Genomic DNA, 7,619 nt, shown 5'->3' on the forward strand with positions numbered 1-7,619 from the left:
TGGATTCTTTGGAGTTGACAGTTTCTAGACCTAACCTGTTCTACTGACTGACGGAAATCAAATTTGTTTTTCAAGCGTTTGTTTTAAATGATACGAGGTTATAATTTGCCGCTATTAAGCTACATCGCAATATCTGGTTTGGTTTCGAAGTGACAGGTATGTTGTTTTATAAGACGAGTGTTAGCCGGTAGTACCGTACCAATGTTCCGTTATATGTGTTACTTGTCTATGATTTTCTTCATTGAGACATTGCGATTTGCATGTTTTTTTACGCTTCCACAAGCTGTAACATATTGTCGGTGATGTTCAGGTGTCAATCATTTACTTTTACCGAAGTTATAGATCTCAGTTGAGAACTGTAAGAAGTAAAATACCAATCTTTCTCAGTTTCAGATTTCTACATGTTTCGAGCTACGGTACCTTTATTTTTTTTTTACTTTTTAAAATGCTATTTTTACTTACGAATTAATAATTTATACCTGTAGTTGTATATGGACAGGAAGAAGTGGAAGAGGCTCATTAACAGTACCCGAGAAACTGGAACTGTACAATGTTTGATGTTGATGATCTAGCTTACTTTTTGAAAAATCGTAGTATCTGTATTATAGTTGCCGGCAAGTCTTTCCTTCTTGTGTTGTAACAGTGTATGTTGTATGTATTTCACTTTCACACAGTCGGATATTTGAATTTATTGGTATGGATAATTTCTCTTAAGTGCTACACACGTGAAGAATTAAGGATGGTGGTTTTAGAAAGAAATTATAAGATTAGTGTGTAATTGTAGTTGTTGTTGTGTTAATGTGTTATTTATTAATCTGTGCGATCTGTAAGTTACGCTGTGATTGTTGTTCTTTTTTTTTTTTTACATTGTAGGCTTCGATAGATGATAGTAGGGCTCGGAATCTTGCGAGTTTTTCCGTTGAGGATATCTGTAAGATTATTTGAATGTGTTGAATTCTTGGCATATCACTGTTGTTATGGAGAATATTCTGTATCACATCATTACCCCACAACAGCTATATCCAGTATTTATTCCTCATGTTTTATCTTAACAGTGGCCTGCCTCTCCTTTGTAAATTATTTCCTGATATTTATCGGTGTGTCACATAACTTCTTGAGGACCGAGTGTGTTGGCTGCGTGGTGAGGGGCGAGTTGCTGTGAGTTTCCATGATTCGAATGCCACCATCGGCAGCCGTGAAGATCATTTTCAGTGGTTTCCCATTTTCTTCTTAAGCAAATGCTGGGGCAAGTATAGCCAATAATATATTAACAGAGTAACCATCAATGGCCAGAATGAGTAAACATGGCACATTTAGAAGTGTCCCCAACATTGAAATATTAAAAAAATACATTTGATCATAGATTCCAGAATAGATACATGGTTTTCACAGAAATCTGTTCCCTGGCAATAAGTAATAATCAGCACAATTGGTCACAGGAACAGTGCCCATATTATATGTGTGAAAAATTGTAGTTTGTATGCTTATACAGTAAAATATCATTGACTAACAAACACTGCTATTGAATGAAATGAATTGGGTGAGGCATCACTTGAGGTATTCAACACAGACAAGTGGTAAGCACCCCTTGGTTCTGTCCTTAGACATGACATGCACAGACAATTAAAGCCATTTTTGTAGCATTGTTCAATGAAATGAGCTTATGATAGCAGTATTGTATAAATTTTTGTCTTCCATTGAACAGGTTCTTCTTGTTCATCTTCCATTTCCAGTTTTGTGGGTTGAGTTGGGAATCAAGGACTTTCTCAGTTTTCTATCCCTCCACCACTACCTTCTTTCCTCCATTATTTCTACCACTTTTACTCCTCTCTTCTCTGTACTCTCCATCACGGTATCCATCCACCTCTTTCGGGCATTCCCCGTTGTTTTTCTCCTATTATTTTCTCTCTAAATAGTGTCTTTGGAATTATATCTTCTTCCATTCTCATCATGTGTCAATACCATTTCAGGTTACTGGTCTCTACCTTGTTCTGCAGTTTAGCAATTCCAATTCTCTCCCTAATTTCTATGTTTATGCTCTTATTCCTTCCTGTCTTCCCAATTATTCCTCTAAGGAATTTCACCTTGGCTGTTTGGATTCTGCTTTCATCATGTTTTGTTGCTGCTTATGTGCTGTCGCATATATCAGAATTGGAGTGTAACACATTGGGTACAGAATTGTCTTGCTTTTCTTTAGGATGTTCCAGTTCCACACTATAAATCTCACATATTGGTAAAATTTTTCAGTTCTATTTCCAATTTCTCTGTTTATTTTCCCATCATCACCGGGCTGAGTGCATCAGAGTGTTGAGGACCTCGTCTTCTTACTTCAACTTGGCAAGTTTGAATGTGGCTCAGTCTGTAGGTATTTGAAGGTGCAAATATACATCAACCTCATGTAGGTAGATTTACTAGCACATAAGAATTCCTGCAGGACTAAATTTCAGAATCTTGGTGTCTCCAAAATCTGTAAAAAATGTAGTTTGTGGGCTGTAAGGCAAATAACTATTATATATATTATTTTCTCACCTTCTGCAAGCGTACTCCACAAATACTTTAATCATTCCACAACTTCTAATGGTCTTCCAGTTACTTCAGTATTCTCTCTCCCTTCTCTATTACCTCTCGTCACTTCTCCCCACTTATTTTATTCCATATTCCTCTACCTCCATATTCAGTACAGTAACTTGTTCTTGTACTTCCTTTTCATCTTCTCCTCTTTTGCTTCCCATTTTGTGTTGTATATTCTTGTGGATTTCATTCATGACTGTAATGAAGAGTAGAGGGGATAATACACATACTTGTTGAAGTTCAGTTTCTACATTGAACCAGTTTGTGTATGCTATCGTAGTTTTCATACTACTTGCTCACTTTTTGTATATGGCTTTGATAATTTGTTCTGCTCTGCCTGCCTTAATTTTTTACCAATGCATCCAAGGACACTTGCTGTGGTACACTGTCATATGCCTTCTCAATGTCTATAAATATCATCACTAAATCCTGCCGGAACTCCAAACTTTTCTCCATTACATCCTTAGATTCAGCAGTTTGAAAAACATTTAGTGTAGAGTATGGCACTCTATGGGAGTGAAACATGGGTAATAACTGGTGCTGAGAAAATCAGAGTTGAAGCCTTTGAAATATGGTGTTATCGGAAGTTGTTGAAGATCAGATGGATAGAACATGTCTCAGATATAGAGAACTGTTTGTGAGAATTTGATCCTAAGAAGGAAAAGACCGAGCGAGTTGGCCGTGCGCGTAGAGGCGCACGGCTGTGAGCATGCATCCGGGAGATGGTAGGTTCGAATCCTACCATCGGCAGCCCTGAAAATGGTTTTCCGTGGTTTCCCATTTTCACACCAGGCAAATGCTGAGGCTGTACCTTAATTAAGGCCACGGCCGCTTCCTTCCAACTCCTAAGCCTTTCCTATCCCATTGTCGCCATAAGACCTATCTGTGTCGGTGTGACGTAAAGCCCCTAGCAAGAAAAAAAAAAGAAGGAAAAGTTTGATAGAACAAATCTGAAAGCACTGGAAATTGATCAGTTAGTTTCAGTTAGTTACATTTAATTTTTAAATTGAAAACTCATCTTGCTGTGGTTTCATTTCTATGTAAAACTGTATGATTGCAATATCAGCTGTCATGTACAACTGTGTGTTGGTGGCTATGATTGTAGTATCAGTCATAGAGAACTTGTGGCTCTATAGGTATGATCACAATATCAACATTCATGTAAAATTTGCCTTCTAGTGCTATGATCATGATATAGACAATCATGTAGTATTACATGCTTGTTGCATTCTCTGTTGAGAAGTAACCTAGATAATAATGACAGCAAAACTATAATATATTTTCCTGGCCTGTTTTCAGTATAAGGTCTTTGGAAGTAATCAACAAATGCAGTACCTTCTAAGTACTTCACTTGCAGTGTGAAATGGACCTGGAAACAAAGATCAAAGAGGAACCAGCGTGGCTTGAAGGAACAGGAAACGCTTCACTTGTAAGTCTCATTCCAGATAACTTTACAGTAATCCGAATTTAACCCTTAGTAGCTGAATAAATTTGGCAGGAGGAAAATTTACTATGTGCTTACCCAATATTAACACCAGCAGTCACCACTTGCAGCATGAGCATTTAGGCGTGGTATGTTTCTGTATCTGGAAGTACATGACAGCACACTACACAAGGCTGCCAACACTTTGGAACTACAAACAGCAGTATTGATGTACATATTTAGGTTTGGCTAGTGACAAAATCTGTGGCTCAGGCGGTAGTGAGTCGGCCCTTCACTGCTGAGTTCTGTGATTCAAATACCGGTCACTCCATATGACAAAGCGGAGGTGGGACAGGTTTATCTCCTGATACTCCATTTTTTCTGTCATCCTTCATTCCAGCAACACTTTCCAATATCATTTCATCTGTCAGTCATTAATCATTGCCCCAGAGGAGTGCGACAAGCTTCAGCTGCGGGCATAATTCCTATCCTCGCCACAATATGGGGGCTTCATTCAGTCCTTCCCTGAGCTGGTCACTGTCTGGAAAACAGGTTGTAGGTTTTCATTTTCACAGCAGTGCATATTATGTTTGATAGTGGTAAAAAAAAAGTGAATGAATATGTTGTGTTTGATAGTGAAGGAGCCTTTGTTGTGTCCAGCTAGTGATAAAGTCATGATAGGCAGTGTCTCAAGATGGAGGCTTCAGCACCTTTCATGTGCTAAGTATACATTGATTGTCTGTCTATTTATTTTTTGTTACTGTTGTTGGTTATTGATATGGCTTCCAGAAGGTTGTGTGGTTGTCTTTTTTCTGCATGGTTTGCTAAAGGTATATTTGTGGGATTGACATCATTTCCTTTCATGTCAGCCAATTGCAATGCTACTAGCTGCTGCTCTGATGGACAATGGTGGGTACAAGATTTAATTAGGTTATGGCCAGTAGTTCCCTGGCTATCATAGGGAGCATCTTTTTCCTCCGAATGACATTCAAGGTGAGATTTCCACCATGTAAACTAATATACAATGTTACTAATGTTGGGTGTGCACATAGTAAAATACTGTCACAGTATATCATGTCTAAAGCAAACACTATATTGAAGGCAGAAAAGCAGTCAAAAATTTTGGAGAAGAAGTGATATATTTTCATCATCCTTCCTTGCTCTGTCTGTTGCTACTCTAAACCCAGTCTGTTGTGATCTTCTGAGTGTGTGGCTTTCAGTTCAGTGCCCCTTCATCTTATAGCTCAGAGGGTGAAGTGATGACATGCTTATTTCATGTTGGCAAGTGTGACTTGGGTTCACTTCAGAGGTATTTGAAGAGGATGAATTATCCCAGCATATGTCTGTAGTTATACTGAATTCCTGCACATCATTCTGCCACCTCTTATGAAAATATCAAAATTATCTTCGAAAAATTTGTGCCAGTATCGGAAACAAATTTTTTCTTTTTTTCTTCATAAATGTGCAGAGTTTTTCTACATGATACATTGAATGTCCAATGACCTGTATCCTTAGAGATTTTCGTATGATAAGAAATTAAAGCGTTCATTGCATCTTCCTCTCATCACATCCTACTAGGTAGGTCATGAAAGAGGCTCTGAAACAGCAGATGTATTTGTCATCATTGCTGGCTCGGCCTTGATGGTGTTCCCATCCCCACAGTTCTTCACAGATCACTATGTAACATCCTTGTAGTCATAAAACATTTCATTTGTAGTTACCTTGAGTGTAGCCCACATCGTACCTTTCCCTATAATATGACTGATCAGCCTGCTTCTTTGATGTTTGCTTTTTTCAATTTTATATTTGGAAGCATTGAATTATGTTGATTGAAATGGAAGTGTCTCAAGGCAGTATGTAGTACTTTTGAACTCGGCAAACCCAGGGTGTAGAATGTGCTTCCAGATATTTTAAGGAATTTTAATCTGTCTCTAGACAAACTCTTTGCTGAATATGTAGGATTTATATCTCCCACTATACTGTATGTCAACAGATTTAGAACAGTTCTAACACTTTTAAGTGGTTCAAACAACCTCTAATATTATTTTGATATGATTGGATGTGTAAAAACATTTCATATGGTTTATTGTTTACGTCTGTGACTGCTTATTTCCAATATTCTGTGCAAGATGGCTCCAATTCCATCTCTGGTAGGATGCATTATATCTTCTGGTAGTTTATATTTGGATAATATTCTTGTCCTTTCCATGACATTAGGATAGAGCAAGGATAGTAGCACCAATATCAATACAGCCTTTGGTTTTAAGAATTGTCTCCTGGTAGAAACCTTCCGTAAACGTTAGCAAAATTTTGTAATTAACGGTAAAACTGAAAGGTAATGCGTTTTGTTGGTGACTGTATTTGTAGAAGTGTGTTATGTGCTTACCTAATATATATGTTCTTTTCCACAGGAATCAATTGAACATGTAACAGAAATTATTACTCTGAAAAAAGAAGCCAAATCAGAGTTAACAGAGCCAGGGCCAACAGAGGATTGTTCATTTGAGGTAATGTACGTAATTTGATAAGCCGTTGTCATGTAAAGAAAATGGTTAAAGTGTGGTTCAACATATATCAATGGTTGATCCTTCATTTTGATGTGTATAATTGATAGTACTATGGAAAATATACTCATTTTATGAGATTGACTGTTTAGTTACCTAATTTTTACATTTCGTTCAGGTTGTTCGAAGATCTTGCATTAGGTATGACGTAGCAGATAGGATGGCTCCGAAGACCTCTAATGCAAAAATATTTGGATGCATATATTTTGCAAGGACGTTTATTATGCGAGAAAGTATGGTAGTTTAGAATTGTCGGAAGGGTTTACAATGTTGAGAGGATGTATGTTTATTTAATGTTAAAAACTTCATAATTGGTCCGTATTGAAAAAAGATTTACAATTAAGAGATGAACGTATATGATTTTCCACCTGTTCAATACAAATTCAAATGTGATATGTATTGAAATGTCACACTTTATTCATAAATATTAGGGACCGGTTTCGGCATATTTATGCCATCATCAGCCTAAAGTTAGATACACGAGGACACAAGTAAATTACATACATGTCAATACACAAATAATCTTTCTACCATATTGGCAATTCATAATAGCACTGATCTGTACAAAATTTTGAATGTATAAAAACTCTCATATATACCTCTTATAAAATTTACGATAAAGGTAAAATTGATCTATTTACAGTTCTATGATATCTGTGATGTTTTTGGTTACAATTGTGTGTAAAATAACAAAAGACGTCTTTTAAAAATACTTATGTCTGAACAGCTTATACACCTAATAGTACTAATACTTGCAGCTTGTTGCCTGACAGATTGATCACTAGTATCCTGCGTTAGTTCCTCTTTAGCCTTCTGCTGGTTATGTGGTGCATGAGGTGAGTTTCTATTTCAAAAACTGTTTATTTCCTATCGCGATCTCTTTACGTTATATTGATACTGTCTTCAATCTTTTTTAGGTCCGTTTTGAATCAAGATCCCTCTAGAAGTGCATTTGACCACCTGATGACATAGTGTCTTGTCAACTCATACTCGTCAAACTCGGCCTCAGCCACTCACATGTTCTTTTTACTTCTGAGATTTAAATCTTAAAACCATCTTGC

General features: G+C 37.0%; 1 long non-coding RNA gene across 1 annotated transcript; it reads left to right on the forward strand.

Moving 5' to 3' along the window:
• The first annotated feature begins 299 nt into the window (after nucleotides 1–299).
• LOC137501070 (uncharacterized) lies at nucleotides 300–6,502 on the forward strand. Its single transcript, XR_011018331.1, has 3 exons — nucleotides 300–416; nucleotides 3,871–4,000; nucleotides 6,406–6,502. It is a non-coding gene; the product is annotated as an uncharacterized lncRNA (long non-coding RNA).
• Nucleotides 6,503–7,619: the final 1,117 nt, after the last annotated feature.

The sequence above is a fragment of the Anabrus simplex genome, chromosome 5, assembly GCF_040414725.1.
Source record: "Anabrus simplex isolate iqAnaSimp1 chromosome 5, ASM4041472v1, whole genome shotgun sequence".
NCBI lineage: Eukaryota > Metazoa > Arthropoda > Insecta > Orthoptera > Tettigoniidae > Anabrus > Anabrus simplex.